The 25,770-nt window shown below is 32.8% G+C and overlaps 3 non-coding genes across 3 annotated transcripts; all 3 read left to right on the top strand.

The window, feature by feature from the left end:
• The first annotated feature begins 12,826 nt into the window (after positions 1-12,826).
• On the top strand, positions 12,827-12,898 carry Trnae-uuc (transfer RNA glutamic acid (anticodon UUC)). The gene has a single exon. It is a non-coding gene; the product is annotated as a tRNA-Glu (tRNA).
• A 1,504-nt stretch (positions 12,899-14,402) lies between these two features.
• Positions 14,403-14,474, top strand: Trnae-cuc (transfer RNA glutamic acid (anticodon CUC)). Its single transcript has one exon. It is a non-coding gene; the product is annotated as a tRNA-Glu (tRNA).
• A 782-nt stretch (positions 14,475-15,256) lies between these two features.
• Positions 15,257-15,328, top strand: Trnae-cuc (transfer RNA glutamic acid (anticodon CUC)). Its single transcript has one exon. It is a non-coding gene; the product is annotated as a tRNA-Glu (tRNA).
• The last annotated feature ends 10,442 nt before the right edge of the window (positions 15,329-25,770 follow it).

The following is a 25,770-nucleotide window of genomic DNA, read 5'->3' as shown; positions in this document are numbered from 1 at the left end:
TCTTTTCACAAAAAGTTCAAATTTGCACTTTGATCTATTCCAAGTAAAGAATTCTTTCAATAGTCTCAGATAAATGTGCGATTTCATACCAGTAGATCGCTTATTAAAGGATTATTGCTATTAAAAAATAAATTATAGTAGTATAAAATTGTTTAAACCGAACTTCCTTCACCCCTGAAGTGCAGTGTAACATCCAGTTTTTTCGAAAAAATATAAAATTTGATTTTGCGAATTTTATTTTTTCATAATAACCCCTTTAAGTTAAAATAAAAATACATATGGACTGTACAAAATGAGTACAGGTAAAGAAGCATGCTATGCGTATGTTTTAAGTGAGTTTTTCCATTACAAAATTTTGTGATGACGTTATCATTTTAGCAGAACACGTGCCCGTTTATTTGGATGTCAGTGTAAAACTAATAGTAACAGTACTGTATTCCCAAGTTTTCTGGAAAGGGAAAATCGTTTTTGGTTAGATCAATTAAAAAAATTACTTCTTACAATAATAAGACTCAAAATATTTTGAGATGACGTCATAATTTTTTTTGGTGTGATAAATGGATAATCTCTGCAAAATTTTAGACGTCAATACATATATATAAAATTTGACAACAGACAGAAAGGGAGACATATTTTTTCACTTTAGGGGTTGTGAAATGTCGAAAAAACATGGAAATGGGGACCCTATGACCAATATTTTCTAAGCTGACACTCGAGAAATAGAAATTATAGGAAATAATGCAAAGTGTCGCAGAATTGTCAAACAGCATTGTTAATCGAGTACAAATTGTTATTATTATTATTATTGTGCCCAAGGGCAAATTTTAAAAGCTAAAAATTTGATATTGAAAAGATGAAAGGAATCTTTCAAAATTGTGTAGGATACCAGAACCAGCTACCCCAAGAACGACAGAAGGAGAGCAAGATAACAAAGAACACACAGAATCTGAAATAAATATAGTGTTAATTTCAAGAGAAGGCGTTAAAAAAATAAAACTACTAAAAATTGAGCTAGCAAGAGGGACAGATAGTAACAATTTACCAGGAGAATTATTAAAGATGGACTTAAACCAGACCCATCAAATAAGATAGATAATAGATAATAGATAACAGACAATAGACAATAGACAATAGACAATAGACAATAGACAATAGATAATAGATAATAGATAATAGATAATAAATAATAAAAGATAATAGATAATATGAAATTTTAAAGGATAATAGGATATCTTATACTGTTGTCGAGATGCATTGGATTTGTCAAAGTTTCTAAAATGATTCCATGATTTGCAAACTACTGTCGAATTTACATGATAAAAGATAAAAAGACAAGAAAATGAAGAATTGATGGTCCTTCGTTGACACTGCTCCATTTTTGGTTGCGTGTTAAGAAGTCCAGATTCGACGAAAATTTCAAAGCAAAGTTCATAATAAGACGTATATCCAAACGTTTGTGGTCTATTATTTCTAAAACTATCAATCCCATGTGTACTTACCGGAGATTATTTTCTTTAAATTTTGAGTCGTCTTTATATTGTGGCCTAAAGATCAATTTATGACTAACAAAAATATTTTGATTAATATATGAAGACCGTATTAGCAAGAATGACTCAGAATTAGAAGTGTAGTACCCTTACATAAAAGAAAAACAAAATTTGTCTAAGTTGACTTAGTCGCAAAACTTATAAATAATATAAAAAATTAGAAAAAATATTTAAAGATTTTCAATTTTCATGCATGATAAATGGTACCTTAAAAATGCGCAATGGTCTCAAATGCTATAATCTCGGTTTATACATTCGTAATTTAACTAACAAAATTTCCGAGCAGTGTGTTGCCTGTACTTTGGCATGGTTCAAAGTGATAGTAATTCCAGTTTACCGCGAGAACTGGATTTGATTTGTTTAATTATTCGTAAGCAGATCTACGAGGTTTTAAATTGCTGAGTTACTATTACATGAGCGGATAAGTTGGAGTGGAAGCTCAGAGAACAGAATTGTATACCGCATTCGCTGTAATACCCTGGTCACTTTCATTGCCGTAAAACGGCAGTCTAATTAATACATTACGAGAGTGTGGAACTCTCTCATGTTTAATTCCCTCTCTATCTAATATGTATTTCAAAGATAAAAAATTACTCATTAATTATACTGCGATTTCGTCACCACCTTCCTTGTATATTTCGTATGTTAAGTTCCGTACTATTATAGAGCTTTTTCATAAGCGTGACGTTGTGGCCCAGGACGACAGGACCCTGGCAATATAAACGCCTAAATCGGGCTAGCTGTTGGCGTTATTAGAGCTTGTTTAGCCCTGATTACGTTCGCCCTGGAATCATTTCAGCAGCAGTTCAGTAGCGTTTCCGTTTTTTCAGGCGTGATCATCATCAAGACAAAAGCCTCTCTGATTCGACACTCATCAATTGTGTCGGTTAATGATTTACAGAAACCGCCTCTTTGTTACTGGAATGATCGAATTCTCTCCCATCTTTATAGCGGGAGATCGCGTGTGGGGAACAGGGATGGGTTGCTTGGCAACGCGAGCCGACTCCGTGTGCCCGGAGCAGCGATCAAGGTTACCGACACAGTCTGAGCTTACACTAAGTCCGGTTTCGTGCCTCCGGTGACCAATAAAAACTACCACGCGTAAATACTGCACATGTAAATACATCCATTTTGAGGTTTTCGAGATTAGGTCGACGGATATTTGCCGCAGTAAAAGCACGAACGGCTGCCAATTTTCTGATTAGGCGGAGGTGAAAGAAAGGGAGGATCGTCTGTAATAATTAAAAAATAATAAAGACGTAAAGCTATTGGATTTAATGGCGGTTTTATTTTGAAACTGATGAAAAATGAAGGGTGAGGGTTGGGCGTTTTCCAAGCTAGTTGCCACTGATGTGCAAATCCGAGATTTTTAAACGTAACATTAAATTATTTTTATCGTTACGCTTAATTTACTAATTAATTTACCTCATGTACAAAAAGTTAAAACAAAGGTCATAAGTAATTTATAATAACTTATTATAACTCCACCAAAACGTAAGAAGGATTTTTTTTTACTGTTTTTCCCGGACTCAGCAATTGACACCCGGTATATGTCCTTTACATTTATTTTAAACTACATGGCTTCCCATTAAAAAATAATAATAAAATTCGCAAAATCAAAGTTTTTAATTTTTAGAAAAAGTTGAATAAGTTAAAAATTTAGGACTATGGCAGATGAATAGGAAAAATGGTTGCTTTACCAACAATGGAACAAAAAAAAAACTGAGAATGGTATTATTTTTTTTTAGAATATCTAAAGTATTTATCAGCTTCGTTAAAGTCTACAGCAGTTATTTGTGAGTAAAAAAATAAACTTTAGGAGTGTATAAAACTCACTTGTATTATTGGAGCCGTGTTTGTTAAAACTTCCGAGGATTTTATGTTGTCTGGATTCTATTATCCCTTCAAGAGATTTGTTTACTGAAAACAGTTTAGCCAAGTCGTCATTATAATAGATAATACTCCTTAAAGTCGCTCCAGATCCAGAGCTTTGTTAAAGCTGGATATTTTTCCGAATGTCACTATTCTTGTAAAAATATATAAATAAATATCGGAAAAGAAGTAAAAAAAAAATCACGCAGTAAAGATTCAATAATGAGTTAAATTGAAAAAAAATTGTGAGTCATTACTAAATTAGAAATGGAATACTACAAGTCGCTGGGTGCTTGTACAACTAAATTAACTGCCGTCGACAGCTGCAACAAACGGGTGAATATTCTTCCTTTGCAATCAGGACGTTATTAAATAATGCAGACGCAATACTGCAATAAATGGAAGTCAATCTATCTCCCTGTTATTCTTTGATGTACACTTCCAATCACAAAAATTATTTGCTGTTCATGTTTTCAGATGTATTTTTTGCATTTCTATTACTGTGTACATACATGTTAAGTTCAACTGAAAATGGTTGAGTATTTTGAAAACTTCTGTCGATTGATTCATAATCATGGAACTCAAATTTAATATTTATATGTATTATATATGTGATTACTTTTTCATAGTCAGTTGCTATTACTTTTTTTGTTTCAAAAAATCCAGTGTAACTGTACAATTCTAAAAAATGGAACCGTTTAACAGAAACGAAAATTCGAAAAATTCGAAGAGAAATAACCTGAAAACTGATTTAAATAATGCATTGGAATTTATTGCATACATAAATGTATTTCCTGGATAATGCAATACGATATTTTTATTTGATTTAGATATTAAAATAAAAACAAAAATGCGTTGGAAATCATCCTGTCTGCTCTAACATTCGTGAAATAACCGGCTGCAAATCCAACTAACGACTTCCTGAAATATTTTTGTAAATTCCCTGTATTTCAGGACTAATCCCAGCATCCGTCCAAATAAACAAATACACGAATCCAGCATTTTTTGCCATTCGTGCGCTAACGCGTTTGCGGTTTTCGAATACATAATTTCCATTCCGTCCGTGGTAAATTTGAGCGTTGATCGATTGAAAACATAATTCGAGCTCCTCGCCGGTGCAGGTGCAACGGCAGGATTACGCCGACATCGTCCTGATCCTTTTTCGACTTCGAAAAGGCGTCCAATTTCGCGAACTGTTTACTTTTATTTTGAATTCCCGCTGCCAAAGGGAGCGCATGTGCCGTAAACCAATCGATGGACGCATATGCTGGGGGCAAATACAAACCCACCCCTGCCAAAAGCAAAACCACCACAGTTTCCCATCGGCCCAACAAAGGGCAGCTCTAATTGAGCCGGTGGTCCACCGAAATTATTAATTAGCGCTTTCGCTACTTAGCGGGTCCGGGTCCGGAGGGCGCGAAGACCCGGAGTGCGGAAGACGTCTTCGGCGACCTGGAACTGGGACAAACGTGGCGAAAATTGGCACGCAAAGCCCGGCTAAAAAGTCATTCGCATAATAAAAATCGCCAGTTGCCAAATTTCTCGCAAAACAAAATACACGCGTCCAATGGCGAATAGCCGGCTGGGGCGCGATTTCAGTGGGGATGGGAGAGGGGTGGAAAGGGGTGAAAAGCTTGCGCATGGGGAGGAGAACGACATGACGCCCGCCGCGACGGCACAGATAGTGAGTAGACTGACTGGCGTCTACAGGTCTAGCGTGTCTGACAGATTTTTGGTACTTGGTAAGTCATTATTATAACCTTATCTGTGGTAGTTGCAGGATGTAGTTAAGTGTTTGTACTTGTAAGGGTGCTTAGTGACGACACACCCCCTTTACTAAGCGAATTTTCCAACCCTCGCCGGCCACCACTTTCCACAAGCGGTTTTCACACATTACACATCAGGAAACACCAAGCCTCGGGAAATTTTCTACAAACTCTACCAAAACTGATCAACTATTTCATACTCAACTCGGTCGATGCACAACCGTCGGGTTCGATTTTCCAAATTTCCACAAGAACACAAACCGTTTTCCGAATTTTTCCAAAAACCGGTCTTGTATTTTACTGGTGTCTGTGGAAAACGCGCAGTCTAAATTTTCATTTTTCTCCAATTTCCACAGTTAATCATACGCGTATGAATGAGATAAGATAAGCCTCCCCATCCGACAATTAATGATAGTTTGATAATGCAATCAAAGCGGTGTAAAACATATCGTTATTTACTAAACAAATTTGTGATAGTGCTTTTAACAACAACACATAATCAAGTGGGCCCAGCAGCTGTCACCGTTACACTGATAATGTAGTAGGGTTGTTTTCGTTTTTTTCAGTGTATAGTATACGTTGTCGCGATATTCGGCAGCACGAGCAACCCCCAACAATTAGCATTGATTTTTATATTTATACACCCTGATTGAGGTCAGAATGTGCATTTGCTCAATTTATAATGTAGGGAAACTAAGGTTAGGTTATGCATCACGTGGTATCATGACTGTCAAGAAAGTCGGGTTTATCGATTACCGCATGCGGTTACGGCTAAGAAGAGTTTACTTTTATTAAATCGATTCTAATGTGATAGGTACGGAATCACTTTTATGCCATCTGCATTAACCTCAAAATTAATACGTTACGCTTTTTTCCGCTTCTGGTGATGGCTTAATGCCGGTGAAACCCTTTTTATAAGTGTTGTTTATTTTCACGTAAGGATTGGATTGATGGATTAGCAACTTCCTCGCGACAACTGCGTTTCTTTTCTATGGTTTCTGTGTAAACTTCGTCGATATACACTCGGTGACGTAATTTGGGGTGGCAATTAGTAACACGTATTGCTTGTCTTAGTCTGTCGATAAATTTTTGAAAGAAAAGTGGATGATGTAACAGACGTGTCAGAACCAGTCCTTACAGTATAGGTAGGTCAAAAAATCGCAGATTGGCCAGTAGTCGCAGGCGCATGCGCCGCTGTTTTTAAGTGTGTTTTAATAATTGAAATGACGGAAGTGAGGAGAAAAGGTGGAAAAATCCCTAGTCCCTTCCGTACCTCCGCCACTGTTTAATGTGCTGAAGTGCCACTTGCTTGCTATCACTTAGTCACTTGGGTGTTGCTAGCACTTGTAGGTATGTATGCACTGACTAGTGTTAAGGTTTTCTGTTTACTTGAAATGTATACCACTGCTGTAGAACCACCCTATTGAATTTGTTCGTAGAATTGCTAAATTTAAACTACTTTAGAATGTATAGAAATTTTCAAATAGTTAATTATTTAGTTATAGTTGTGTCGAAAATTTGTGCTCGCTATAATACCGGGGTCATTCATAATACAGTAATCAATGACGCGTCCTTTCGATAAATTATTAAGAGTATTGAGGCGAAAAAGCGGGTCAGTTTTAGGAACACTAATGGACTCGGTATAGACTGACAGTGTTTAAACACCATAAAATAATTTAGCTTGTTCCGAATGGTTGTTGACTTAACTATTGCTAACTATTTTCATTCTGTATTTTGTAATATACGAAAAAACAATATCGTCTAAAATTGGAACCCTATTATATATGTAACAATTTTTGTAGCCATGTAGTAATTTTTTATGTTATAAACATATTTTAAACGTTTTAGACGTTTCAAAATTGTTATTCTCGTTAAGTAAATATTAAAAACAAAAAGTCTATAAATGGCTGTCACATCAAAGTGGGCGTTGACTTTGCCGCCTTGCAAAAATAGAGATCCTAATCAAGTCGTCAAACTAGTAGTTCATGTCGGTTTAAAACATAGTGAGCGGCACATTTGGGCAGTTTGCAGTATCTAAGTGTTAGTAGTTTAATTTCACAGCAGTTAAAAAATACTCTACATTTTTTAGAGGTTATCTAAATAATGTTAAACTGTCAATATAATTTTTTACACTTTTTGAAAAAAATGTCAGTTTTTTAATTTATCACTTTTGCTTTAGCGTATACATAGTGTTACCCAAAAGGGACAGAGTAGAGTACTAGCTCTCATAAAATGACAAGGAGAAATATTTTTTATTAAAAAAAAAAAATTAAAATATATGAGTTTCCAAATTTTTGCCAAAATGTGATAAATTCGGGTTTAGCTAGTTTTATGGTGGTTGTACATTGACCCTTCTTAGTTTTCCATATCACTGATGATATTCTTATTCACTAGGAGGTAAAAAAAATTAAAAACTTATGAAAGTAGATTTTTGAAAATTTGCCTTTCTTTAAAGAAATTAACCGTCTGCAGCAACACAAGTCACAAATATTTAATACAGAAATGCTTACCACATTCTCTAATTACATGCTGATTAATTTCCAATAAATTAAGAGGTTATAGCGATAGCACCGTCCCAATCGATATTTTATTTATAAAAATACGATAAATCATGTGTTCGCATGCCACGTGTCACGTTAACTGACTGATTTATAAATAATAAGGAAAATATGCCTTAAACAGATGCTCATTTTCATTATAAAATAATAGCCAATTTAATTCAAAATCAATCGTGGCCACAACCCATTCAGCCCACGACCACCTAAACCTAAGAAAATACCCCGCCCGATCTAATTTTATTTAACTATAAAGCAACAGGATCGATCGTGAATTAATTATCAACGTGTCGTAATTCATGTAGGGTGCATAAATATTTGTTAAATTGGGGTTAAAAGTCGAGTATTTTAACCGAATTTTTGAATACAGGCCGAAATCTCTACAGTCTAATAATTCTTGTTCTATTTGAATGAAATTCGGGCTGTCCGGCGTGACGTAAAAATTTGGCACGTGTCGTCGACATGGGGGATGATAATGCACGCCAAGGGTGGAATATTGAATGGAACAGGAGGGTGGCGATCATCGCTCCCCATTTCAATTCAAGCTCATTATGCCTTACTCGTGTGCTAGTAGTATGAGCGTATGTCTGGCTACATTGATTTTGTCTAGGACCATACTTTATACAAGCTTGATTTATAAATGCTGCCATCTATAATTTCTTCTTTTTGTGGGGATAATAATAGGTTTCGTAGATTATTTCCTGGTTTATGGACAATCGTGCTGTTTTAATTACCGACTTCATTGGAGTTAGTGCGAATTATTATTAGACTTTGCTGCGTTGCCACGTTTCACTGCCTAACTTGTCAGTCACGTGAGCATGGAAATCGTGCGTAGTTTTTACTGTTTTTGATAAAATTTCGTTGATTACTCTAATAGGTTTTTTCATAATTTGTATTATTATTCTAATTCTAGAGAAGGATTTTTTGATATTTATTTAACAATTTTTAACATGACGTCATCAACTTTCCAGAGTGGGTGAATGTTCTGTATGTCTGAATCAATATTAATGACTTAACAAAATTTCTGAGAAGTCCCATATGTAATTCCTCCGGTGATTAATGATCATCCTTAGAACAACTTTATATGTAAACTTAAAATAGAAAAGGACTACTTATTAAATATATCTCATCAGATGTTGGAAAGAATGAATGGATAAGTTATGGTTTTTAATTTTATCATCTTCATTATAATTTTGTTGTATATTTAGAAATTCATGTAATCGGTTCGATAGTTCGGAGATTATTTCCAAACAAAGTGGCAATAGACACAGAAATAAAGAGGGCACGAAACGTTAAGGGAACGAAATTAGCCATTCATTTTTTTTTTTTAATACTTGATGGAGACATGATTTAGAACATAAGAACAATCGGAAACAATAAAAAGAAACGTCAAGGAAAACCAATAAAGGCCGTTTTCTTGCGAGATAAAAATTGGAATTTCTAGGTTTAATGTAATCATAATTCTGTAATAAAAAATATTTCTGATTTTAAAATTTTTGCAATTGTATATGAAAATTTATTGTAATAATCTGGATCTAAATTTCCAGATTGAACTCAATATTATTTAATATATATTTAACCACTGATTTTCTTAAAAACTTTTACTTACTTTGAAGGAAATTCTAGTAATTATTCGTCAGTTGAATCAGTTCAGCACTGTGTAGTAATGTTAATATAGGAACCAAATGAGCAGGATCAGTTAGGTCACTCATCCCTCAATAAAAATAATCCTAGTTTATATTAACTATTTTAAAACAAATTATGAAGTCGTAAATTAAATTTTGTATGTTAGATATCGGTTAATGTATGGTTTTCACATTTATGGCTAATAATAATAATAATAATATAAAATAAAATGTAAAATTTTCGAAATAAAAATTTGAATTTCTACTGGAGTTGACGTTGTACTTTAATTAAATTAGAACAATATGCTGGATTAATAATATTAATAATATAATTTATTGTCCAATAGGCCTACAACTCCAATTAGAGAACAATTATTATCAAAAGAAAACATTTTTTTTTAATAGTAAATATAATTTTACATATCTACGAAAAAACTTTACATTCCTTATAAAACCTCCCTCATTTCTGAAGCACGCCAGATGTCGTTCGTAGTTCAAGTAATTAAAAAAAAGGTGTTTTTTGAAACGAACAAATAAGATTTAATTTCAAAATTTCGAAAAAGTAAGTAATCAAAAGAGCATACAGTGTTGAGAGATTAATTTAATAATATTTTGAACAGACGGTACTTTTTTGTAGAGACTGTATATTTTCGTTAAAAATTGCCTTTGAAATACCAGATGTATGTATAATGTTGTATGCAATAGTTATGGCCAATATCTAATTTTTTTTTGGTCAAAAATTTTTTTATAATTTCGGTGAACATAACTTTTTACTTCCTGAGCATAAGCTGGATCGCAAGAATGGTACTTTCATGTTTTCACGACGTTTTATGAACCCTAGAATGTGAAAAAATAGGACTTTCGTTTCCGTCCATCTGCCGTCTGTGTCGATTTTTACTTGACGGATTATTGTTAGAATGTAGTTCTGTGCTTGTGGTTTATGAATCCACTTTGATTTTGTTTATTATTGTTATAATTTTTTTTGTTTAATTCTTTCTTTACTTTAGATGCATAATACCGAAACCGAGGTTTGAACTCAATCTTTGGGCATTTCGATTTTTTTTATTTATCAAATCAAGAACAGTTGACTCCATTTTCTTAAAAACATAAGAATACAGTAAAATCACGTCCGCCTATTTTATAATAATAATAAAACAATAGTTACTTAATTAGTTCTGAGGAGACAAAATCAGTCAAAATTAAGTTTCTTTTAACACATTTATGCATACTTTGATATGTCGCTGTATGTGCTTAATAGTCGAATTCTTTCGAATTACAAACATAAACAGACGACTTTAAGCATGTGCTCAGAATACATTTTTATATTTCATATTGTCGGTACTTGTGCGGATTGGAATTTACGCCTCCAGAAAGCAGGGGTTGCAGGAGTGTTATTTCCGCCATCGGATTCCATACTTCTTTACTTGTGCTTTAAAAGCCTAGAAATATTTTTATTTTAACTTATAGGGGTTATTTGATGTTATAATTTTTCGAAGAAGTTGTAATACCTTAGGGGCGAGGGAAATTCTGTCTAAATAACTTTAGATCATTTTTTTCTTTATATGTAGAATGTGTTAATCAGTAAAATTGTCATAAAACTTTATTTCTGTTTGTTTTCGGTAAAAGTTTATTACTGATTAAATACATTAAACAAATTACTTCTAATACAACGACGAGTTTGATGATTTGTTTCGACTTATAGTTCGTATAACTGAATTATTGATCAAAAATCGATCTGAGACATTAATAACATATATTTTTAATTATCTAGAAACAATCAAATTTATATGGTCTTTGATATTCGTAGAGAATTTTAATATAATACATATAAATTTATTTTTTACGTGGACGAAATTAAAAATATAACAAAGAACGACATTATTTTCAAATTTTGAGTTTGTTACGGCAACTTTGATCACATTTTTTTTTAATAATATAGAATTCAAAACCACTGATTTGACGCCGTTAATTTTTTTATGTTTTTGTTAAAAGAAATTGACATTTACGAATTAGCGCAGTTGATAAATACAAATTTCTGGTCTAGTTGGCCATGATGCTTACATTAGCCGTTTCAGTTTCACAGCGTTAGGGCCAACTAGAGCAGAAATAAAAAAAAATCACCCGGTATTTAAACAGTTTGGTATTACTTAGTATTTGAAAACAAGGTTTTGGTTATTTAATTTTGTGCAGTATAACCCTTAAAAATATTGCAAAATCGGTAAAATAGACACAAAATATATCCATTTTTGAGCATTTAAATGATAATGTTTAAACATCACTGTTTAAGATGATAAAATAGGACTATAATAGTGAAAAGATTTCTTAATATAGATTTCAGATAAACAATTCTATAAAGCAGTTATAACAATTAATTTATTTGTAAATTTTAGCATGTTTTCAGTTAAAACCTAATTATTTTTAAAATTAGTATTTTTTCAAATCTCGTTCTAATGACGCGAATACAAAACCTAAAAATAGCCCAGCCACTCTTCGACGTCTAATAAACTAAGTGGTCTTGTTTTATTATTGATTGAACAAGGAAGTGAAGATATTCTCACAGAAACCATTAAGAGATATATTGCAGTAGTTTACGGAGTGTTAACGATAAGGCAAACGCCGTGCGAATAAAGTAGGCCCTTATATAGATAGGAGATTCAAATTAAGCCCATTTATTTAGTCCCTACAGAAACGTTAGTACCGATTTTTGGGTGTTCTGACTCTCTTGAACGTAATTGATTAAACAGAGAATACACTAAAAGTTGTGTTTGAGCAACATCGTGGCTATCGACCACGCTAACACGTCGACTGGGGCCGTCGCGGCGCTGATGACGTCACGGTATGCACGCTATAGTCACGTGTTGTAACAGCTGATAAGTGATAATGAACCGTGTTATGCGTCTAGGTCGAGTGGATGTTGACCGTCGGGGTGCAGGGAAATAATGGGTTACGATTTGAGAAACTAAAGTACTTAAAGACTTAAAGAGTGGCCATTTTGTGACTGCGACTTTAACAATTAAGTAAAGTTTCATGTCGCACTACGAGGCAATTAACATGAAATATTATAATGAGTTAATTTATAACTTCAACTTTTGACAGTTATGCTATCTACGCACTAATTTTTAGTCCCGAGTCAAAATCGTAAAGTAGTCCAAAATTCTTGTCTGTACTTGGTTTACTTTGATTATCGAGAAATCTAGGTTAATCATTATGTAGAATCTAGGTTTAATTTAGTCAACAGGAAAATTTGGAAAAATGTTTTGTATTTAATTTAAAGTACGTAGAAAAATACAAGTAAGTTTTTGATTAGCCATCAGTCACGAATATTGGATGTAGATAGGAAATTTCTTGAACGTAAAAAATAATTGCGTACAGTTATCTAAAATTAAATTGCATGACGAATCTTGGTTAAAAATAACTTTACTACTGCGGGTAGAGAAAACCTAACACTGCGACCGCCACAATCCGATATGGTCTAGTGGCTAGGATACCTGGCTTTCACCCAGGAGGCTCGGGTTCGATTCCCGGTATCGGAATGTTTTTTTTATTTATTATTATTGGAAAAACTGATCAACTTTATTTCACGTCGTACAGAATTTGTATATAATTATTATAATTGGAATATTGTTATCTAAACCTTTTAATATAAATAATAATCAAATCAATACAATATTATTTTGTTGTTTATTAGTGCTGAATAGTGGGTCGTATCATGTGTATGACTGGTACGTTGATATTTCGCTTTTCACCTTTATGGAATTTTTCTTAGTCATTATGTACTATTGATGTTTGTCGTGAAGAATAGGTGTGTTGACCGCACCAGTATTACTAATTAATTTGAAATTTACCCACGCTGAATCAATGGGTGCTAGAGGAGGGTATAATACATCTTAGGTCAGACACTAAAAATACGCATGCAATAAAGTTAAATATTCTTTGTTTATTTTTCCCTTTGTTCTGAGTTATTGCAGGTCTCACGAATCTACTTTAAATATATGGTGTCTCTGTAAATGATTGTCACAAATAGTTTCCCCTTCGTACAAACTTGGGTCAAATGAATTCTTCGAAAAATGCATTGTACCAATTCTACTCTATGCTCATTAAGTCATTACTGTCATAGTTTTGTTTTTGAGTTATTGTGGTTTTTCTGGTTTCCTGACTTCATATTTTGGCTTCCGTAGGACTCAATTTTATGTAGGAGCCGTTTAGCACACCTGATTCAGTAAATTGATGAAGGTGAATTCTTGTTTTCTTCAAAGTAAAACACAAGAAAGTTAAAAATTCTAAACAAAGACAAATCATCAGTTATACAAAAGAATTTTTCAAGAATTCTAGAAACTTCCGTTTAATAAGGCTAAATTTAGTTGGGATTTTTTTTAAGATGAATTATTCAGATACTACAATTCGACTGGATTACGTTGTGTCGGAGAAGCAGCAAATACACATAAGTGTATTGTGGGTTATCTAACCAATTTAACGTTTTTCAAACAATTGATTTTTTATTTTGAAAAGAGGGCAAAGGCAAGAAGGTTTTAAATTGGCAATAAGTTACGAAATGACTCATTTTTAGACACTCTGCAAGATATAGGTACATTTAATGATTTATTACTGCATTAGAATTACTTCATTCACAATGTTCTGGACATTATTTATCTAGACTGGAAATCCTATATGACAACAGTCAGTGATCCTGTAACTGATTTCAAATGGTACCTCTAAATCTAGTTGATATGTATAAAGTAGTCTGTAGTTGAATTATTTTTGTGCTTTTAACTATTTTATGAATGTGAATTGCAAATTTTTGTGTTGGCGGTTCTGAATTATTGGCAGCAGTGTTAGCAAGTCAATTTTAAAATGAATACAGTAGCTAAATTTCAATTTTTCAGACAGGTATGTTATTATAAAATTTGAAAATTGTGGCAAATTTGAAAAAAAGATTACAAACATTAATAATAATAATAATAATAATAATCACTCGATATTTGTTTGTGGTTATTGGACCTAGCACTGTTGGAGCAATGTACGAAGAGCTGAACAACGTCCGATATGGTCTAGTGGCTAGGATACCTGGCTCTCACCCAGGAGGCTCGGGTTCGATTCCCGGTATCGGAAATACTTTTTTTTTAACAACATTGGAAATAATGAAGTTGTTCTATGTTTTTATTATTATTTTTGGAACTAATTGGAAAAATAAAATTAACAAATCTTTACAGTTAACAAGTTTTAGGTTTAAATATTCTAAATACACTTTTTTGTAAGTATTTGACCTTCAGAGCTTTCGATCACTTTTCGTTTGCTTTTATGTGCAAAAAACTTAACATCGTGAATTTATCTTGGCAAGGATCAGTCAGTAGTTTTCAATTTTTCGTGCGTTTTTTTGTGAGTAACCGGGTTTTATAGCAAAATTATCAGCACGTATGCTATACGTTATTATTTGTTCTCTAGTATATTTCACATAATTAAATAAATAATAGGTGTCAAGTCCCTCAAAAAAAGGAATAATATTTTGTAATAAAAGTATCCTCATGAAAAAATACCACATGATGGAAAAAAGTTCTCTAGGAAGCTATGGAATAATTTTTTTTAATTGTGTTGGCTAAGTCTGCGCTGTCGCATAATTCTTCTATGCATTACAAAAAATTGTATATTTTGTTTCAAGCATTTTTTTATTATTCTGACAATACAAATGTCAAATTGACAGGTAACTTAAATGGAAAATATCAGTACTTCCACTACTGAATATGTGAATGTCTTATTAGTTTTCTGTTAAGTCAATAGTCATTAATTAAGAATGACGGATTCAGATGCACTGTGTTTGTGACGTCATTGACAAGTGTGATAAAAATAATTTTACCACTGCTGGCAGAGAAAACTCAGCGCAGAAGCTTCCACGATCCGATATGGTCTAGTGGCTAGGATACCTGGCTCTCACCCAGGAGGCTCGGGTTCGATTCCCGGTATCGGAATACTTTTTTTTATTTACACTTTTAACAAACTAAGTACATGAATTTAAATTGCATAAATAGCTATTTTTTCGACGTTTAGTAATTTTAACTTTACAGGATTTGTTTCAGAGTAATTGTCGTAAGCAGTGCAACGTCAGCGTCACTGTCAATTAGAGCAGAATTTAAAAAATCACCCGATATAATTACTTTAAAACATTTCGGATCTAAACACTGATTTAGAAATACGAATCGGTCAGACACAGCAACATATTTTTTGAGTTTCATTTAAGCTTCGTTTATTTTCAAACTCTGTCACCTGGCAAGGGTTGAAAACTTTTCCGGTTGAATTAGGTAGATTAATTTCGTACTTTAAATAACCTGGAAGCTTCTGAAGCTGAAAAAATAACAAACACGTGTGGAGTTTTCAAATAACATGTTTACATGTTTATGTTTCATTACATGTTGTTCGTGTTTCACTAGTCTTAACAGCAAAGTTAACATAAAATGTAGACTGGAACTAGTCGTCGTTGTTAAATTCAGCTTTCAAACTGTGTCAGTAATGAGAGACTTGTTACAACACGATCGTACAAAAAGTGATATAAAGAGAGCTTGTTATCAGATCTCGGATATCTGACACCCACTAATGTGTCGGTCAATGCCAACAACAACGTTAGGATAAAAGTACTCCGGCGCTTTCATTGGCTGCTACTGAAGGAGATGTGACATATTGAGGCTTGTCGGAGAAAAATAGAACATTTTAACTTCCCTTTTGTGTCAATCTGGAACATGCATGATTAATAAATGATTAAATTTGATTAAAAAATGAAAACATGAAAGTGAAAACAGTAAGTGAATGAGGTATTAATACAAATTTTGTTCAAAATTATGAAAGGACTAACATTAAGTTTGTTTTGGAAAATTTGTCACCGTATTTTTAATAATTTGTCATTTCGTTGAGGTAAATCTATTATTTGAAATGAATTCTTGGTTGCCTGCTTATTAGGCGCAAATATACTCAAAACTGCTTCAAAAAGTTGTCATTCGTCACAGCAAGGCAAAATTCACACAATTGTTGTACAATCAATAATAATCATTTATAATTATCTTGTAAAATTTTGATTTCTTTTCTATGAAAGCTCCATGTCCAAGTTTAAAAATAATGCTGACGTGACGTTTGCTTTATTTATTACATTTTAAGATTTATTTGCTGTGGTCTACCTTCAAATTGTTGAAGTCAGATTTAAAACTTATTAATGAGGTTACAATTGTATCTCATTTTTGTTTTTCTGCAAATCTTCTTTTTTCAGTTTTATAGCATAATTATCTTTATTAAATTTTATAAAAGAGCAAGTTTCTATAGCTGTGGTTTATTAATCTGTTTTCATCTTCTACCTTAGGCCTATAGATTAAAAAAAGCCAAAATTATACAACAAAATTTGAAAATTTATCTTAGAAAATACAAATCCGGCAGGCTTGAAATCTTGCAAACGCTTTAGAGTTCCAGAAACTTGTGTAAAAATCCCCAGTCTAATTTTGATGACGTCACTTCAAAGATCTGCTAAGTAAATCCTATTTCAAATGTGTAAAATAAATAAAATTTGCATAATCAATTTTAATAACTTATTTAAGAAGCTGAATCTTCCTAGATAACTAGTTTATTAACCCATACTTAAAATACGAACATATTTTTTTGGAAATTATTTCATCTGATAATGGTCAGACACATGGGTAATTTAACATAATGTCGTTTTTAGATATGGTGTTACAATACATACATACCTAACACCTATGGTATTAAAAAAAATCAGACTGGTTAACCGTGAGCAATTTAAAAATATTAATAACACAAGCGTGTCTACACTAAATCGTAGGTAAAGCTATACTTTCATATTGATTCAGTTAAAAAACATGACATGAATACAGCTCTTGTTTGCATTATTGCTGTAACACGGTACGACATACATCGGCATTAAAGAGACACTGTATACCATAAACTGAACCCCTTATTTCCTGAAGTTTTCCACACCATTCGCAAACTAACTAATAAATTAACCTATTCTATTATCGTCACTTTCACCTAGTTGTGCCTGTGTTAGTTTAAGCAAATAAAGTAAACAGAAAAAATTCACCCAGAAAAATCTAATCGCAAAAAACCGTCGTTCCTTCATCAAACAATATTTTAAATATCCCCTAATAAAACACCGCTAATGTTAATTCTTGTGTATTGCATCTGACACTAACCATCGCGTGACATCGTTGAATAAATTCCGGTGAAACTCCAGGTTTCCCATCATCGTAAACACTCTCCCGCCTAGTAAACACAAAACCCAATACAAACAATGACCAATCCAAAAATTTTCGACGACCCCGCTAATCCTTCGGCTCGTGTCCAACGCAAATTTGGGATCTGTCGTTCTCCTAGTGTTCACTGTTGGCCTGTATGTTTTTTGATTCATAAGGCACGCGGTGAATGCCAAGAGCAGACTTTTTTCAACGGAGTCGTTGCGTTTTCGCTTTCCTCGAACAAAACGGGCGACCGTTATTAAAACTGAATGGAAGGACAACTCGTGTTCACGTACCACTCTAGGACACTCCAAATGAAATAGAGCTTACGTCGTGATAGTACGAGTTATGACAGGAATGTGCGTAAAATATCGGTGTCCCCAAATGCGCATTGTGCAAATTTGGAGGGTGCTTGTGCCGGGGGAATTCAATGGGGTGCATGTTTTATACAGCGCTCACCCTTGCGTTTGTTATGGGGTGTTTGATTAAGGATAGACGGCACTTGCATAAACCGGGAGTGCTTTATTTCTGTTGGCGAAGGAGATGTGCGGGAAAAGAGACACGCGGGGTGGAATCTGGGAGATTTATTTCGCGGGTTTAGCAGATTTGGTTTATTGGTATGCCGGGAATTTCTTTTGTAGGGAATCAATAAATATGGTGCTTGTTGTTGTAGATTTGATGTGTGATAAATGCCATATTTAATACCATTTTCAACAGTAATTATAATGACATCGAGTTATTACGTCATTAAGCGACTACAATTATTTATTTTTTAAGTGGAACGCCATTTATTGTCACACTTATTTTTTTGAAAGTATCAATTTACGTTACACTGAGAACTTTGTAATATTTATATGAAATAATAAAAGAATAATGTCTAAAAATAGAACTCAATGTGAAAAATAGTACAAATTTTAAAATTTAAAATACACGATTTTTTTAAAGATTTTTCTTAACTCAACATAAGAAACGAATTGTTACTAACTATGACATTTAAAAACTTAAAAAACATTTGGGCATGTCAAGCGATAACACTTGTCCTAGGAGTACTTTAAGGTAAAGTATGCAGCCACAGCCAAATGTTACTTATTGTCTGTATCGTTGCAAGCGACACACATATATGTATATGTATAATTTTTTAAACAAACAGAAATTGTGTGTTTTCTCATCATTAAAACACTATAAAATTCAAATTTAATCTTAAATAATATATAATTAGTAATAAGATATAATATTTTCATCGAAAGTATTATGGCACTAAGTGCAAACAATTTTTTTTTTCAGTATAATTAACTGTAGCGTGATATAGCTGGTTTTAAGAAGTTTTCAGATTATGGTAAGCTATGGAAATTTTCATTTCTTTGATTAAACCAGTAAACCTTACAAATGTAAAGCATTAAAAAATCGAAATCAAAATGGAAAGCGAAAGAATTTAAAATTAACTTTTTAACGCCATAGAATCGTCCTTCGTAATTTTCGCCCCTTTATTATAGCCAACCCAACATTTATGGGTCGGAAAATGGTCGGAAAACAAGCGTAAAGTTAGTTGAAATTTAATTCGACAAATTTGAATATTGACGCGTAAGGTTTAGTGAAAGAACTGAAAAATAATTTCATTGCCTACCCTAATCTGAAAATTTTTTGATTACTGGTTATATTTTTAAATTTAGTGTCGTTAGATTATTATTTAGGACAAAACAACAAAGTTTAAGCAGTATTTTCAACAGATTTTGCAACATTAAAAGTAGAATAATATAATTGGCATAACATCAGGCGAATGGCTACTTTCATATTTCTCGACCTTTATAAGGCCTAGAATACGAAAATATACGTCTTCCATTTCCTTCCGTTGTCTGTGTCGATTTTTATTAGAAAAATCTTCGGAACTACCGAACTTATTGTTGTCAAATTTTATAAGTATTTTAAGAACGTCGTGTGGATGGTAAAACCGTAACCAAAATTTTTATAAATATTCCCGTCATCAATTGGATGAAGTCCCTTAAAATTTTCTACATTAAACATTGTTTAAATTTCATAAAACAACATACTCCTACACTTGTCGTTTATGACTCCTCCTTGACTTTCCTTTTTTTCTTACACTGTTATTGCTGTTATCTATATATTTTTTGTGAATAGAGGTTATCATAAATAATACGTCACAAAATCAAATTTTATAATGTGTCCAAGAAGCGGGCTTCGACCAATTTTTTTTATGTATGAAACTATAGTGTTATTTTTTAAATTTCTGTTCTAGTTGGCCATGATGTGTGTGTAGCTGAAACGGCTGACGTTAGGTCCATGGCCAACTAGACCAGACATTTAAAAAAACACCCGATATAAATATGAATATCTGCAAAGCATGTTTTTTTTTAATGTAATACATGGGACTTCAGAAAATGGAGTGACAGGAGAAACCGCCATATTTGTTGTTTCGGCATATTAACGAACTTATCATTAAAAGCAGCATTTACCTCGTGCTAAAATTTTAACCAGTGATGTAACCAGTGACAGCTATTGCTTGAAAATAATTTAAGGGTTTCTGTTTATAATATTGAAATATTGTGCGTAGAAAAATTGACCAAAAATCAGGGGCGGCACGTGCCCTCTCAAAATTGCAAGGTCTATAAATAGCAAAATAATAATTTTCAATATTTAAAAAAATATCCAGAAGTTTGTGTCATAGTTATCAAAACTAATTTTTTTATCTCGCTTCATTCGTATCAAATGTATTAAAACTTACATCTAAAGATATTGTACAGTTGGTAAGGTCTCGATAAAAACGGAGACCCAATCATGACTCAGTCAGCCTTTTTGTTTGCACCGCTGCCATGGAAACCGCGCCTCTAGTCGCTGTATTTGGCTAGAATCGGGTCACATTTGAAACAGTGACAGTTAGCAGTAATTCAGGAATTCATTTTCATTTTGCGTGAATGAAATTGTTTGATTTTAACTGAAAATAATGAATTCAGTTGAATATTTAATAAAAAATCGTCCTCTGTCTTCCGACGATTAAATTGTAATGGAAAAGTTAGGGAGAGCGTCCTTCGATTTATTAATAAAAAAAGTGTTCATTGTAAAACTAGGCACTTTCATAAATATTTTAATAAACATAACACGTACGATAAATTTCCGTGGATGTGCGGTGTTGAAAAAAATATATTTTTTTTACTTTTATTGAATGTATTTTTGTATTTATTTCCGTTACACAATTTCATCTATTAATTGGAAATAACAACCTGCTTTATATCTTCACACTTAACTCATTAATCTAATTGTGTCTCCCATCTCAAAAGGTCACGAGGCGCCACTGCCAAAAATACCATAATACAAACTCTAAATACGAAAGAATACAGTAACGGTCATTTCTACGGAACCACTCGATAAAAAGTCAAGTTGGTAACCCTGTCATCTAGTACTTTACGCCGAACGCGGTTGGTAGCGGTAGTTGATATGGCAATCGAAACTAGCACAACACGAATGTTTCGGTTGCCCTCAGTTATGCCGCACTGTATCCCGTGCAGACTGTATGTTCTGTTAATCTATTTATTAAAATAAAATATCTACATTGACAATGGGGCCATCTAGCCTGTCAAATTTTTGACACATATGTTTTCCCCCAGAAACCCGTCAAGGTCACTTACACCAAACAAATTTTGAAAATTTACACTAGGGAGTGGTTCTATAGAAAAGATCGCGACTTTACATATTGACATATTGGAAACCATATAAAAATTGTTGTTATACTTATTAGGGTTTTACAAAAAAAGTTCTGCTTTATTTTTTATTAAAGTGGGAAATTAATGGCTTTGGGTACGCCATTTTTGAAATTGTGAAAAAGTTTTGTCTTTCACATGAACAGAAACTTAAACATAATCTAGTGGTTTGAAATTAAAAAGAAATTGAATTCCCAGTCAAAATTTTTGTATTTTCACAAAATTAGTCTGTAATAATAATTATTTTCGTTTAAAAATGTTATTGAAATATTTTAATAAGTTATACGTATATTTGAAACATACCGGGTGTTCAACTGAAAAAGTAATCACGTTGGCATTGTTTTTTTAAACTAAAGAATTGAAATTTGACAAAGTTGTTGAAAAGCGTTGATTTTATTAAACGAAAAGTGAGGTTAGGTTGTACCATCCCGCGTTGTCAGTTGTCATCGATAAAATTTTGGATGTATTGTGGACATACTTTACAATGTTTCCAAACAATCAAAGCCAACTTGATAACTTTTTCGAATGAGCACAGGATCTTTCTTAATTAAAAAGTTAAAGACTAATGGCTGATCCAACTGACAAAATTTAAAATTAAGTGGTACTTAGAGCTTTTCCGCATTTTGAAAGCTTTTCTAGTAGTTAAATTTAAGTGTGATTAAATCGTTATCTAAAATTAAAAAAGGTACTGATTCACATTTATATTTACTATTTACCCAACAGCAACGCTTACTGCCGTAATGCTGTCACGAAACTAAAAAAAATTGAATTAAACAGCACAATTTATCTAAAATTTATGTCTCCTAGTTTACGTCTTCACTATCTTTAGCACCATTTAGATAACACAGATGTGAACTTTCTAACTAATGATACAAATCTAAATCATCAGAGTTCCACAGAGACCAAACATAAGGTTATTAATTTTCAGAACATTTGCTAATGATTCAACAGTATTTGAAACTAAAAATGTATGTAATTTTTACGAGTATGTAAATTGTTGCACATCAGTATGTATTAGAAAAAAACATTTATTCTATAATAAGTGAATTTTGAGTTTAAGTGGTTTTGTTAGAACCGAGGTTCCTTCAGCTGCCATTACCACAGCTTATGAATATTCTCAGAGCTAAAACTGGAAGTTGTCGATACGAAGTTTAATTACTCAAATTATCCGAGCGCCTTTTTGATTCGTTGTCGTTTTCCTCCTTTCACAACTCAGAAAAAAATCTGAGAAGCGTTCTAATAATTTGGCTGCTCTTTTATGACTCTCCCACTCCACATCGATTTTTCTTTGTATTGCGTAAAGATTTTAACTGAATGAAAAACACAAAATTCAAATTATCATAAATTTGCCTGTGGGATGGAACAGCGGAATGAATTTCTTTTCAGGCCACTAAGAATATTAAATGAACAAGATTGAAAAGTTTCTTTTGAAACACTTTGTGTGATTTGATGAAGCCTACATCATCTAAAGTTTTGCAGATTGAAATGACAGTAAATTGCGTTATTCTACGGTTTAATGTGTTTCATAATCCAATCAAAACTTTTAAGTGAGAACTAATTGATGGATTATATAAGCAAACTTTCCCTGACGTTTTCATCCCTAAGCACTATCGTTCCTGATTTATCATATGCGTGTATTAGGGGTGTAATTAATTCTCAAGTAATTGATAATTTGTTGATTTCTCTTGTGACTTTGTGAGGGTATTTATATAGCAAGAGGTAATAAATATAGAGCAACATATGTTGAATATGTTTTACAAAAACTTAAATTAAGTCAACAAACTGTTAATAACACGTAACTATTCGGTGCATCATTAATCAGTCGCTCATAATTTATGCACTCCTGGTATTCTCAAATATGATACGTTGAGACATGCGACACCATTTATTTACAATCTTTGATCAGAAATTACAGAAATCGTCATAAAACTCGCCTTTCTCAATGAATTTTTAATCCATTCAAATACCGTATTTACTGATCCTTGTTCGATGCACACTCGCTGCACAAGTCACGCGACATTTTTTCCTGCAGTATCTACGTAAAACTGTCGGGAAAACAGTTCAAGTCAAATCCAGGCAATTAACGCCAGCTCCACTTCAGTTGGCGGAAAGCTTGCATCGATTTTCTAAAAATGTACAACTGAAATTATAAATTCAGAGTGAAGCAATTGTGTGATGTTTGATCCATTTCGCAAGCCGCCGCTGCGTTTGAGCACTCCATAACGAGAGCGATCTTTGCAGGACCGGGTCGAGGTATTTTGCCGACTTGGGGGAGAATGATAATGGAGCTTTTACGCAATTTTCGCTTAAGTGTTAGTGAGGATTTACGATAATTGTAATTAATATTTTCACCATAGCATTGTTTCAGGTTTTATGGTACTACTTGATAATGCTACGAAATTCGACTTTTAGAAGGTAACTGATCTGAACTTGCTTTAATGAAACTGTCGAATATTTGAAAGTAAAAGGTAATATTCTAGAACAAAGGAGGTAAACATGTTTATATTTCACTTGGGAATGAAAGTGGAAATTAAAAAAAAGCTGACTGAGAAAATGGCTCGAAAGTGAACTCTATTATGAAACGAATTGTTCTGGGAAATGTCGACACGGTAGAACAATAAAGAAGAAAAGAAGAAAACGAGTCAAAAAAATTTCGGCAAAATTTAAGAATATTGAATGAGGAGAATATTTCCATTTAAACTCAAAAACAGACAGTTGATTGTTATCTTTACACTTTAGAATACTTAGTTCCACTATCTATATTTGAGAAGGTAAACAAATTTTCGACGAACTTGTTCATCATCATTGTAGACTTTACGAAAAGAAAGATAGGGAAGTAAGTACCTGTTTCAAATTGGAAGCTACAGAGAGCCACAGATTTTTCGGCTATAACTCAAGAAAATAAAAAGAAATTTTGTTTACGAAAATGAAGTGGAATTTTTTCTGATGGAGAGTGCAGATCTGTGATGGTCTTAAACAGCAACGGAAATATTCACAGGACTACCAAAGATAAATAAATTAAAATCATCAAACGACGCAAAGATAAAAATAAAAACGCTGGAAAATGCAATGATAAATTAATGAAAATGATATTGATTTGTCAATGAAAACAGACAATGAAGAAAATGCCAAAAAATACGGACAGGAACACTTTGGTATGAAATATGGAAACTTTATTTATCAAAATGTGAATTTAGCTTTGATGAAGATGCGCAAGGAGAAGTTCAAGAAGTTAAAGCAGAACCTGAAACTAGTTTATGTACTGATTAAGATTATACTAAATCTATTTAAATCGCTTAGCTTGGTTCAAATTTTAGCAAGAGAAATTCTATACAGAAAAAGAGAAAAATATTTAATAAACTCCGGCATAGAAATTACTGAAGAAGAAATCTAAGCCCTTTTCAGACTTTATATTATATTCCTCACATTAAAACCACTCCTTCCTTCTTCTAGAAAAAAGAAAGTAGAACTTTTTTTTTAGTTTTTGTGTTCTCATACCACGAAAAAATGGAATAAAACTAATTGTAATTTAGTTTAAAAGTCGCTAAAAAATTGTTCATTATCAGTTACCCAACGTTGTCACTTTACCTTCAGTAGCTGCATTAAAATTTTGTCTGTGCTTTGTACTTATATTTTATGAATTTTTGTTATATTTTTCCGGTCACTGTTTTAGACGTTTACGAGTCATATCGTTTTAAAACACTAATAAGCTAGTAGAGTCAGTCTAAAACAGTAACTTATGCAATAAGAAGTTCTAAAGAACTAAAATTATATAATAACCTAACCTAAAGAAGTATTGTAGTAGGATCCTTCCGAGGAATGACCAGTTTCATGTTTTCTTGATGTGTCATGGTCCCTAAAGTACGATACAATAAGTCTTCCCTTTCCGTCTGTCTGTTTACCGTCTACCCTCTGTCATCTGTTCAGATTTTTGTTAACCAAATAATATCCGATTGTTGTAAAATTTTAGATGTATGTTATGCATATCGTGTGGGAACCAAAATTCGTTGAATCACTCCCACCAATAATTTGGTGACGTCATCTCAAAAATGTATTAATAGTATTTAAATGTCATCGACATCTTGACTAGCAACTATCGGTACTGACACTTACTGTTTTAAAAACGTCTAATACAAACAACAATATATTTCTTCACTTGTAGTTCATGAATTCGCCTTGAATTTTTCCTCTTGGCGTCTAAGTTTTCGCAAAAAATTCACAATATATTTTTTTGCAAGCAACACCCAGCATGGACATTTTTTTTACTCTATGATCAGTATAATCTGTGTTGTTTTTACTTTGTAGAGGTTACAACAATGAAAGTAAAATTCCACAAAATCAAATTTTAGAATATTTGAAAGAAGCACCATTTGTAAAGTACTTCAGGGACGAGGGAAGTTTAGTCGACATAATTTTAGATCTTTTTTTCTTAATGAATCGGGGTAAAAGTTACTATCTTTGTAAAAC

This window comes from Zophobas morio, unplaced genomic scaffold, assembly GCF_036711695.1.
Source record: "Zophobas morio isolate AGI-343-1 ecotype UQ-CSIRO unplaced genomic scaffold, CSIRO_AGI_Zmor_V1 ptg000005l, whole genome shotgun sequence".
Classification (NCBI taxonomy): domain Eukaryota; kingdom Metazoa; phylum Arthropoda; class Insecta; order Coleoptera; family Tenebrionidae; genus Zophobas; species Zophobas morio.
This window is presented reverse-complemented; position numbering and strand designations above follow the sequence as displayed.